We start from the raw sequence: 11,797 nt of genomic DNA on the forward strand, positions 1-11,797 counted from the left end.
ACAGTTGCACCAGGCCCAAATACGTTCTGAGGATGTTCTGACCTTAACTAAGAATTAGGAACGTAGGCACCTTAGATACCTCCCTGTTCCTGCTCCAGATTCTCAGGGTTATGAATCCAAGGTTTGCTCTAGCTCTCCTAGCCACAGTGCTTCAGTAGACACTTGATCTAATGATTATTTACCATGACTGTCAGTGGAGTCCTTACATAACCTTTCTCCATAAGCCCATGTTGTTTGACATTATTAATATTAGAGAGATCTAGTTAGCCATGTTAGTCAGAAGTCAAGCAGAAGGTAAGGTAAATTTGTACCTTATAGCCTAATTAAATTAGAGAGATATAGCACAAGCTTCCAGGAGCTAGAGCATCTGGTGAAGTGAGCTCCAGCTCATTAAAGCTTGTGCTATATATATAATAACACCCTATCTTATTTCTTTACTAATCAAGTCTTTATAATCCTTTTTTTGTCTGGGATCAGCATCCAGCTGATATGTCTATAGATATCTAAGTCATCTTATTTATCCTCCCTAAATATTGGCACAAAATTAACTTTTTTCCAGTCCTCTGTAACTTCCTCAATATTTCACAATATATTGGCCATCAGCATCAGTTAGACAGCCCACATTTTAAAAATACATACAAATGTTATGTACTTGCTAATATGAAAATTCCTAACTTCAGTAACTTCTGTTTAATCATCCTTAGCTAGTCCTACAATAGAAAAACATTTAATCATATAATAAAATAAATAATCTTTTTTCCTGAATACAGAACAGAAATGTTTATTGAACATTTTTGCCTTTTCTCTATTATTAATGACAATTCTACTATGTCCATCGATACCATTGTTAGGACTGAGTTTGCCCCTCATCATTTTTTTCCTATATCCTTTAGCTTCCCTTCTCAATTTTCTACATGTCCCAGCTTTTAATTTGTTGTTATGACAGTGTATATCAACGTTCACGTTTTTCCCACTTGTTATCTTTTATACCTGCTGTCACTTCTCCAATAAGCCAGATACTTTTTTAGCCAGCTTATCTTCTTTATCAACTGTAGGACTGTGGCTTTTTCAGCATTGAATAAAATATTCATAAGCAGCTCCCAATTATTCACATTTCTCTGTTTAAGTTGTGTCTCCCAGCTGATTTAACTCATCCACAGTTTTCCATGATTAAAATGAAACACAACTATATATATCTATATATTAGTAGTGTTTCATTTTAAACATGGAAAAATGTGGATTTGGGGTTACTTTTTTTAATCCAAAAATTGGGTTGTCTTTTTTTTTTTAAATCAGAGAAAACCAGGATCCCTGGTTATAAACAGACAAATACTTATGCGAATACATTCCTAAAGTTGAGAAATAAAACACATGGAAATTATGACGTTCAACAGTTACATTTCTATGTCAACATTAACTCAGTCATGTCACACCTATGTGAATTAATTTTCTATTCCTCTGAAATAAAGTATCTGAATACACTACCATTTGTGTTGTTCAATTAAATATGCCATTTTGGAAGGTATTATTGAGTGCATCATCCTTGTAAGAAAACTGAAGGGATTTTTTTCATGGCATAGCTTTGGTAAGGGAAAGTTGTAAGAAAAATAACCAACAATCTTGTGCGCTAAAGTGTCAATACATGTATTGTAGTAGCCATAAGATGATACAGTATTAAAAAGGAGTAGTAAATTTGCGCAAGCTCAGCCATATATGGCTACAGTCTCTTCTTAGTTTCATCAGTACAAATCTGGAATAAACCCGTTTATTTAAATTGCTTTATTCCTGGTATCTGTGATTGAAACCAGACCCTGACCAAAGTTTTAAAATTTGTATAAAATTAAACATACTACATTCTTTTTCTTAAAGTGTGACTGGATTTTCTTCTCTTATTGAGGACATCAGTGTTATATGTTCAAAGTGTATTGCTTCAGCAGTTTTTGAGGTACTTAACAGACACTTTTTTTTCATAGACCTAAAATATGTTTTTTCTGAGGGAAAAAAAATGATCTTTATGAATTTTGGTGGCACATTACTTTATTGTGCATATTTCTAAAACTTTTATACAAGTCAGCTTCAGTTTCCATTTCTTTTTATTTCTCTATCTGCTGTAAATAAATTAGAAGTTTACTCACCTTGGAAAGGACTTTGCTGTATTAGGAATGCTGTTCATCCACTGAGTTAGTGCTCATTGGATTTGACACCAAGTACACCTTCCTACTTTCAAATGGACTCTGTTAGGCTATTGTGACAATTGCATTCAGTGCAGGACTTCAGTATAAAGCATGTAACAGAGAGGGATGAAAGAAAAATTGAGTGCTGCAATCTCTCCTTGTTGATAAATGCACATGAGAATGAGGGGGACCATGTGGTATTTTAAAAACCTTTGTTCTCCTTTTCCTCAGTCTAAAGGGGTAAGTATTATTCTTGCAGGCAAACCAGAACTTTGTAATAATTATATGTTCCAGATTTTCTTTTATAAGCTAATGTGAAAAATACAGAAGCCATATGTTTTTAGGACAGGCAGCCACTTAGGGAAGCAAATTGAAGGGGGAGGCAAAAGGCAAGGGCACACACTTTGCACATATTCACTGGGGGCCACCATGAGAGACTGGGTATGTGAAAAAGTGAACAGGATGGCTCTGGTACTGCTAAGCTGCCACTCCAGGGCTCTTTCTGGTGCCCACCCTCACCAGGTCCCAGGTACATTATAGGGGATGGAGGCAAAATTTTGTTTGCCTAAGCAGGCAAAAACCCTTTCAGCATTCCTGCATAATTTAACATGAAAGGAACGAGCTTTCTGGGATTTTTAAACTTTGCCTTGAAGGTGAGATTCTCCTTCATAAAAAACTCAGCCTTTAAATTGTCCACAGTTACAGATAAAACACTCGGAAACCTGCAGAAGAAACCTTTTGTTTGCATCATTTTTTTGGTTGATCCTACCAGTTAATTTTGTTTATCTACAATGTCTTTCAGCATGCAGAGTTCTTAGACTTACAGACAGAAAATACTGTGAACTGAAGCTGCTCTGCCCACATCACTTTCCTCTCTGTCATTTTTATCTTCTCATTTCAAGATCAAATATAAAATTCCTGCTCCCCAACTTCAGAGGTTCTGAACCCGCTGACATTTCTGCTCTCATGTTTTACTCCTCTCTTGGTTCTCTGTGACCCTGCCAACTTCTCTCTTAGTATCCTTCTTGTTCCAATTTCTTCATGCTTCTTTTATGCAACTCTGTGGCTAGGGACAGACATTGCACATAAACCATTTTAAGTGATCAGAAATTGTTTTACACCTGTAACAGAACAGATGTTCGGTGCACATAAACCAGTTTGAAAATGGCTGAAACCAGTCTGAGATAGAGGTGGTTGAATGTAGTATCAGACTTAACTGATTTGGCTCAAACTGGTTTATGCAATGTCTGTCCCAGACCACTTCCTGGTTTAAGTTAAACTAGAGTCCCTCAGCATCCCAACATGCTCTCTGGGCTGGGCAGGACTATCTGCTGGAGCTGAGCAGGGTTGGCCCCAAGCCTCTACTTCCTAGCCAGAGCACTATCACAGCTCTGGCTGGCTGAGGGACTGCAGTGGCTGCCAGGCTTCCCCCCTCACCCATTCCCTGCTGGCTGCTCAAACAGGGACCCCCTGCTGTCCCTCTCCCATGCAAGGGACCCCAGTGCAGGACCGGGTATCTAATAATGCTCTCCTTCCCCCATGCTAACTACTGCTGAGAGGTGTCTGTGTGTCTCCAATTTCACTGGAATAAAGGCAGACAGTTAATGGCTTGCAAATGCAAATGCACCTTGCAGATAAGAAGAGCTTGAAACTAAGGAGGGCTTGATGGGCTGATTGACAGATTGCAGCCAGTTTGTCTTCAAGAAGGGACAGAGAAAGTAAAAATGACCTGGCTTGCAGACAGTCTGAAGAAGCAGAGAGACAGAGATTGAAAAACTCAGTCTCAACAGATGCAGGATCTGGCAACACTCCCACCCCTTGAACAGCCAACAGGACAAAGCCTGGAATGGTGGGGGGAGGGTGGGGGTTTACGCCCTTCCCTAATCATCAGAGTGTCCTGCTGAGGCCTGGCCACACCCACCCTCGGCTCAGCATTCTGGGAGGGAAGGGAGGGCTGCTCCGGTGCCACCTGGCTTCTAGCCTGAGCAAATGCGGGCATGTGCCTGCATTTCTGGGATGTCCGTATGGTTACAACCCGGTTTAGCCTAGCCAGGTTAGATTAATCTGAAAAGGTGGAATCAGTTCTGGCTCAGGCTTTTTGAATGTCTATCCCTAGCACATATGCTTAAAATTGCCTTCTACTCCTTGTGTTCCAAGCAAAAGCACTTTCTTCTTCCAACTCCTTCTTATTGTTATTCTGGTTAGGTTTTTGTGATGCACGGGTCACCACAGTATCCAAGTGTACTTCTTTTTATATATATATACACACTGATCTCTTTAACATTTGCCTCCTATTGTTTTTGAGGGTTATCTGATGTGTAGCTGTCCATAACCCCAAGCTGTAAGTTCTTCATCTGTATACATTCCTTGCTTTATACGTAATTTAAGGGGAAAAAATATATTTTTTTCTCTTTCAGAGAAGTATTTTTCCTGTAACACTATTTCACATAGGTAAATAAATGTTTTGATACATGTATTTGCTGTAGTCATTGATTGACTCCAGCTAACAATAAACTCTTTCTATTTCTTTCTCTAATATTTTACAGGTTAATTAATCATGGAAAATATGAAGAGATTTGAGCACAGGAATTCTTAATCTATTATAAAGGGTAAGACTTGAAGTGAAGTAAAAGAATGCAAGAATATTGTACAAGGAACAGCCCATGAAGTTTCCAGTCTGTGTGCAATAGAAGTTATAAGCTTAATTTTTATTTATAGTGAAACCACTTCACGCCACTTTGACAGTGAAGTGGAAATAAATATAATGTATGCCTACTTTATAGTCATTTTATATTTCCAGAGGGGCAATTATAAAATGGCCTTAGTACAACGGAGAAACAGATCTGGAGTCTTAAATTCTGTTCAGTCAAAACCTGCATCCTTCACTCAGTAAGTGGGAGTATTGCCTTAGTAAAAATAGGCTGTTAATAGCTTCAAACATTTGCATTACTTAGAGCTGTAAAATTATTATTTTTTTAGTTCAGTGGCTGAAAAATTGAAAATTGAAAGAAAAAATGTTGACTAGGTCCCATGCAAAAATGAAAATATTTTGGTTTGTCTCACAGAAACAAAACGTTCAAAATGTTTAATTTTGGATTCAATGACATATTGTAAATCCATTTTGATTCTCTCAGCAAGACTGAATGAATGAAAATATAAATACAGAAATAATGCTAAGAGGCTCTAGTACCCATTCTATGTAACAGCCAGTGGTTAAAGTACTCATACATAATCACCATACTAGATGGCATTTTTCTTCAGTCTTCTTTATTGAAATTGTCCTACTGCATTTAAAATTCTCTAATATTCATTGAGCCAGAGAAAAAGAAAAAGCCTGGGAATGATGCTGGAAAATGTTTAGGCCTGTCTTCTGGAAGCTGAGGTATATAGATTCAAAGGGATGTAAACTTGGGTCCCCCAAATGCTTTGTAGTGACACAACCACTGGTCTACTGGGGAAAAAGTGAAATCACTTTCTCCTTGCTTGTTATGTGAAGGTAGTCCTTTGCTGGGAAAAATAATTAGCTCCAGTTATACTTAATGACTTTCAACCACAAAAAAAGTATGACTGGCAGTGCTCTGAAGCATACACACAGTTAAACACAGTGCACTTCCTTCCATATTCTAAATATACGTATTTCCTTTTTTCAGTTTTACCCTGGTTAAAAATGTTAATGTTTCCTCCGTTGTTTAGTTTTTCACAATTATTTTAACATTGTTAAGTCATCGAGCAACATTTTCCCTGTTATTAGTTACTGGAAATAACCTTTTATTTTACCCTTGCTTCAAACATCCTAGTCATAGATGAGCAGGATACAGAATGAGACACACCTATTTGCCAAATCTAAACACGTCCCAGTTATCATGGCATCTTCAAAGTGCTCCTCTTCCTTCCACTTTGCCCCCAACCCCTCCTTCCACATACACACTACAATTGTTTTTGATGTCAATGTGTCTGAGTTCCTGGTTCTAATGACAACCAGCATCTAAATTAAAATTTTAGAAAGTGAAGGAATGATGCACACTGTTCCCCCTTTTTTCTCTACAAACACGTGAGAACACTTGTAACTTTAAACAAGTAAATAGTTCACCTCAAGTCATTCCTTTTAAACCAATGAGATTATTTATGTATGGGTCTGTAAGGAGACAGGACTATGGGCTAAGATCCAAATCCAATAAAGGATTTAGGATGCAGCCACATAGCACGACAGCTCCATGTAAGAGAACTTTGAGCCAGCTCACAGGTACTAGAACTATTATGACTGAGAAAGTTTGAGCAGGTACAACTTGCTAATAAACCTATGCTGCTCATTCAGTGTACTGTATTGACTCCCCCTTAGACATCTTAAGGGGAATTTAGGCAGAACTTAATTATCCTGCACTAAGCCCAGTGGATGCCCAGAAGAGGCATCACATTAGTTTGACCTGGCTCACCCAATATCCGCATAGATCAGGTGCTTCAGGGGACTTTTTTGACATTTTTATCTAATCTAAAGCTGATTGAATAAGCTTTAGATAGGAGCACCAAAAGAGTCCCACTGTGTGTGATCTATACAGATACTGAGGAGCCGAGTCAAACTAATGTGCTGCTTCTTCTGGCAAAGCACTGTTTTGGTTTGTTTTTTTTCACATCTGTCTGTAAAAAAATATAATTAAAAAAAATGGTGCTTTACTTTAAACTCTGTGCACCCCTGAGCTAAATCCAGCACGTGCCCAGAAGAGAAATTGTGTTAGTTGGACCCAGCTCACCCAGCATCTGTATAGATCGGGCATTTCAACGGGGCTTTTTTGGCACTTTTATCTAACATCAGATTGAATCAGCTATTAGATAAAAGTGTCAAAAAACCCACTGAAGTGTGCTGTGACAGGGGCATGCTCAGGGAAGGGTCTCGCCTGCTACGACTTGCTGGTTTAATAAACGGGTGTTCTAAACAGAAGGCTGCTCATTATAATGTCTCGATGCCAGGGGGCACTATCCTTGTCCCTATACTGTGGCCCATGCCTTGCAGATGGCATCCAGTTTGCTATCACAGCTCCGGCCTGAGGCTGGGCCAAGCTCAGTCCACTGTTGGGCCTCTTGCACACTACCCTATTCAAGGTCACACTCATACCGCCCCCTTCTCACTAGGGCCTCTTGCACTCTGCTCTCTCTCACTGGGCCTTGTGCACATTGCCCCTCACTGGCCCTCACTCACTCTGCCCTGCTCCCTTGAGTGACTCCTGCAGGCCTACTCTCTTGCCTTGGGTGGCCCTGGTACAGCTTTTTGGGCCTCTTCCATGACCCTTATCTGGATGATGACCAGCCAATTCATCAAACATTGAGCTGTCTCTGCCCCTAGCCCACATTGGGCAACTTCCTCAGATTCGTATACTTATGGCGGTTGGCCCATGTGCTGCCTTTCTGGCCATCCTTCAGCTCTACTCAACACACCCTCTGGAGCAGCCCTTCAGCTGGTCCTTCAGTCCTACTCTGCACCCTTCTTATGCAGAGTTCTTCAGGTCATAAAGATGTCCCCTACTCTGTGTGAGCCACCTGCTCTATTGTCCCCTCTCTGGGGCCACACTACTGCCCCCCCCCATGGGGCCACTCTCCTGCCCTCTCTCTATGGGCCAAACTATTGCCCCCTCCCTGGGGTCTCTGGGATCTTACACCCCTGTGGGGCTCAGGTGGCCACAGCCATGCCTGACCCCCTTGCCTGGCCCTATGTCCAGGTAAGCCACCAGGATGTCAGGGCTGGGGTTTTAAGGCACACCTCCTCACCTTTCACCAGGGAGGTAACTGGCCTAGCATTTCTGGGGAACTGTCCTACCATGGCCAGTCCCACCAGACCACCCATCCCCAGCAGGGGGCAGTTTCAAGTCATACCCAGGACCAGGAGCCTCCTGCCATCCCCAGTAGTCCTTCCCTTATCTCCAGGGTGTTCTGAGCAGCAGCTCAGCTGGATGTTGTCTTCTTGGCTGCTGACAGCAAACTGCTGCCTCACCCCTGTGAGCCTGAATCTAAAATGGCTGCTGAATCAGGGCTGGGCCACACCTGCCAGCTGCCTGCTCCCAGTTTTAAAGTAGCAGGCACCCAAAAGTGCCCTGCCACATGCACAAGCTATACAGATGTTGTGAGGCCAGGTCAAACTAATATGCTCTCTCTTCTGGTAAAGTACAGTATGGGAGGGAGGTGCACATCTGTCAGCAGCTCTACACTCAAAACTGTGATCTTGAGTGATCACAGCTGCTGCTCAACTCAGGAAATGCCTAAATTTTATAGGCACCTTATTGACTGAATGGTCTAGTTCAGCAGTTCCCAAACTCTGACAGATTACTCACCACCAATTTAAAACAATACAACTTGAAGGACCACCAACAATTTTTTTAGTTCAACCTTAAGCACCACCAGCAAATGTTTTTCATATAAAGTAATTATGATAAATCTGTTAACATGTACCACTGACAGGTTGTATGCATACCACTGGGGGTACTTGCACCACAGATTGGGAACCACTGTTCTAGGTGCAGCCTTGTGCATGCCAAGAATAGCATCAGACTTATCAGATTTAGGCGTCTACAGACTACAGGAATTTTCTAAGTTTCCACCAGTGAGGTTCCTTGTATGCCTAAAGTTCTGCTTCCATCTGGAATACTTCAATGCAAAATAAATAAAAGGTTAAATAACCTATTACAAAAAGGTACAATAAAAAAACCTTTTGCTTTCAGGGACTGAATTTCAGTCATTGATTTTCAGTAAATTCAAGAGCATATTTAAGAGAAATAGAATGAGTGCATTGTTAATCTGTTCCCAAAATTTTTTAACTCTGAAATCAAATTATATTTTACTGCTATTTGAATTCCTAGTTATACACATTAGGGGGATCAAATATGCTGCCCACATGTTATTACACTCCTGCCTACAGAGTTGTTACACCTGTAGGGTCCAGAGAGTTGTTACACACAGACTCCAGTACTCCCAGAAGAATTATGAATTCAGGGGTAGAATGAGCAAAGGAAGGGCCTTCTACTAATTTACCCTCTGCAAAGACCTGCAATGGCAGCTGGGTGTAGGGAGAAGGGCCAACAATGGCTGTGTTAACCCCCATGCTGCCTCATACCATGCTGCCACTGCTCACCTTCATGCGGCCACTGGGTCCAAGTCTAGATCCAATCTAGGAAGCTCCCTGTGGTCCAGAACCTGCCTGCAAGGAGTGTTTAGGTCTGGGGGCACATGTAAGTCTGACAGCCCCAATATACATATTAAAACAAATTTTATTAAGCAGCAACTTATAGGGCAGGATGGGAGTTCATCCTGAATACATATTCTTAATATTGTATAGCGAGAAAACACAGCACTGTCCATATCTGGCACTAGGTTCCTGGAAGGCATTCAATTAAAGACATGATGATTTTGAACCATGATCCCAACAATCATGACTCCTGTCTTCCTAGATGTGCATGGCAGGAAGTGCAATTGTGGGACTGGGGGTCTTGCAGCTAGGGGCCCCTATCAACTGCCTAGGCTCCCAAACACAGGAGCCCTGATCAGCTGATTGGCACTCTTAGCCATGCTAATGCATCCTAGTCTTTCAAGGCTGTTGTGCTCCCCAGGTTCAGAGCACCAGTCAGCTGATTGGGGTTGGCTGCATGTTCAATTTATGATGGAATGAGAACTAGCCACAAAGTTATTAGACATTTTTTGTGTAATATCTTCATGGCTTATTCCTTTTTTATCACATCATTAATTGAATGAATGTATGGCTGGGTTACTACTTAAGATGTGATTAATTGGTTAATCACTTCTTAAGCGTAACTTGTGCCAGGGGCCTTGTACATAGTAATGAAATGGCTGGTAAACAAAATCTTCTACTTCTTTCCAGTAAGCACATTATAAATGGGAAAAAACTCATTCAAAGCCAGAAAATATTATGTGGGAGTGCTTTGCCGCACTGGGGTCTACTTTTGCTCTATTATCTTGTATATTATGCAAATTACATAATTCAGCTAAATAAAAGATGAACCAAGTTTGGAGTTAAAATTTCTAGTCCTGGTTGCATTTCACTAACTGCTTATTTTCAGTATTGTCAATGTAACAAAAAACTGGATCTGTAAATAAAATATATTCACATTTATGAATTAAGAACATAACCTTATAAAATATATTTACATTTATGACTTAAGAACATAACCTTCTGCAAGATGCCAAGTTCATCACACTGGAATGCTGTGCATGTAATTACAACGGCATATAATCTATGCCCATACACATATGTTGCACCCTTACATGGAAAAAGTTGTTATTACTGCTTGACTTATGAGGCAGGGCTATGATTTAACTCTAGGGACCAGATTCTCTATGTGGTCCCTATGCCAAGAAGCTTGTTACAAAATATTTTCTTTCTTTTTTTTTTCTTTTCATCTGTCTTTTTGTTTGTATTTCTTTAAAAATAGGTGTGACACAGAGTAAAAGTAGATAGAAAACATAATTATTATATTTGGAAGAGTGGGAGTTCATTTAATGTTATCTTACTTTTTTTCCTGCGTGCAATACAGAAATGACTAATTAAAGGAACTGTACCTCCTAAACTAGTGGCAGGAGGTTGGAGTAGCTATTTGGTAATTTAGCTTTTGGTGGGGTGTGGGTGGGAGGCACTACTGCTAAATGTTCACATTTGCATGCAGGATTACTTATCAATAACTTTTTTTTCACTGGAATGGACCCTGCCACAGACCTCAGAATGCTAAAAATATTTCAAAGTTCAACTATTTTCTGTCTCATATCTTCTTCCAGGTTTTGATGTGCCTGAATAAAATAACTACAGTGATAGAGAAATCCATTCCTGCTAAAAAAAGAGTTTGGTTTAAAGTGAACAAAAAGCTAAAAACACAGGGGGATTTAAGCACATAACCTACTACTCCCTGTCTTACTAGTTGCCCCTCTTTTCCACAACTTTTTATTGGCTAGTTGCAGTAACTCTCTGTTCAGCTTGCAGGTTTCAGAGAATCATATTTTCAGGTACCTCAGTCAAACCTGGTTTCCACTGGGTAGCAGGGTGCCTGAGAGTTAGCCATTGCAATACTCAGTGTTGCAGCCCATATGTCTCTTTGTAGAATTAACCCCAAATTCTTATATAGAAACATAAGCTTCAATATGAACAGAAAGATTTTGGCAAGAGATGATTGAAAATGTGCAAAATGAAACTATGACTTGAAAGGACTGAGTCTGATCCACAAAGGTAATTAGTCATCTATGACCAGATTTCAAAGAGCAGTCTGAGGTGACACTGAGCATTTTTTTGCCCAAAATTTAGTTGTGTGCCTTGAGGACTGAAGTTCCAACCCCCAAATTAGGTGTCCAGGGTCCTTATACTTTGACTGGAAAGACATAGGATGGAATCTTATTTCATTTTGCACATCTAGACAGTACTTACACAGCCACATAACTCCAGTTTCTGGCACCTACACACAGGTGGGAAACCTATTTTGATCAGTGAAGAAATAGAATCACTCTGCATGCACATACCTTCTGGAAGTAAAATGTAGGAGGACCCATCCACATTTCAGCCCAACTGTCTAGCAGATAGGTCACATGCAGGGGAGTAAGATACCCAGGGTCTCAGTACTCTAACTAGCAGGCCACTG

General features: G+C 40.4%; 1 long non-coding RNA gene across 1 annotated transcript in view; it reads right to left on the minus strand.

The window, feature by feature from the left end:
• The window catches only part of LOC149874884 (uncharacterized), a 119,563-nt gene extending 117,285 nt beyond the window's left edge, over positions 1-2,278 (minus strand). Inside the window, exon 1 of the long non-coding RNA XR_016439977.1 lies at positions 2,136-2,278. This is a non-coding gene — a long non-coding RNA (uncharacterized LOC149874884). The remainder of the gene's footprint in view (positions 1-2,135) is intronic.
• Positions 2,279-11,797: the final 9,519 nt, after the last annotated feature.

This window comes from Crocodylus siamensis, chromosome 1, assembly GCF_052110815.1.
Source record: "Crocodylus siamensis isolate JL-2025a chromosome 1, ASM5211081v1, whole genome shotgun sequence".
NCBI lineage: Eukaryota > Metazoa > Chordata > Crocodylia > Crocodylidae > Crocodylus > Crocodylus siamensis.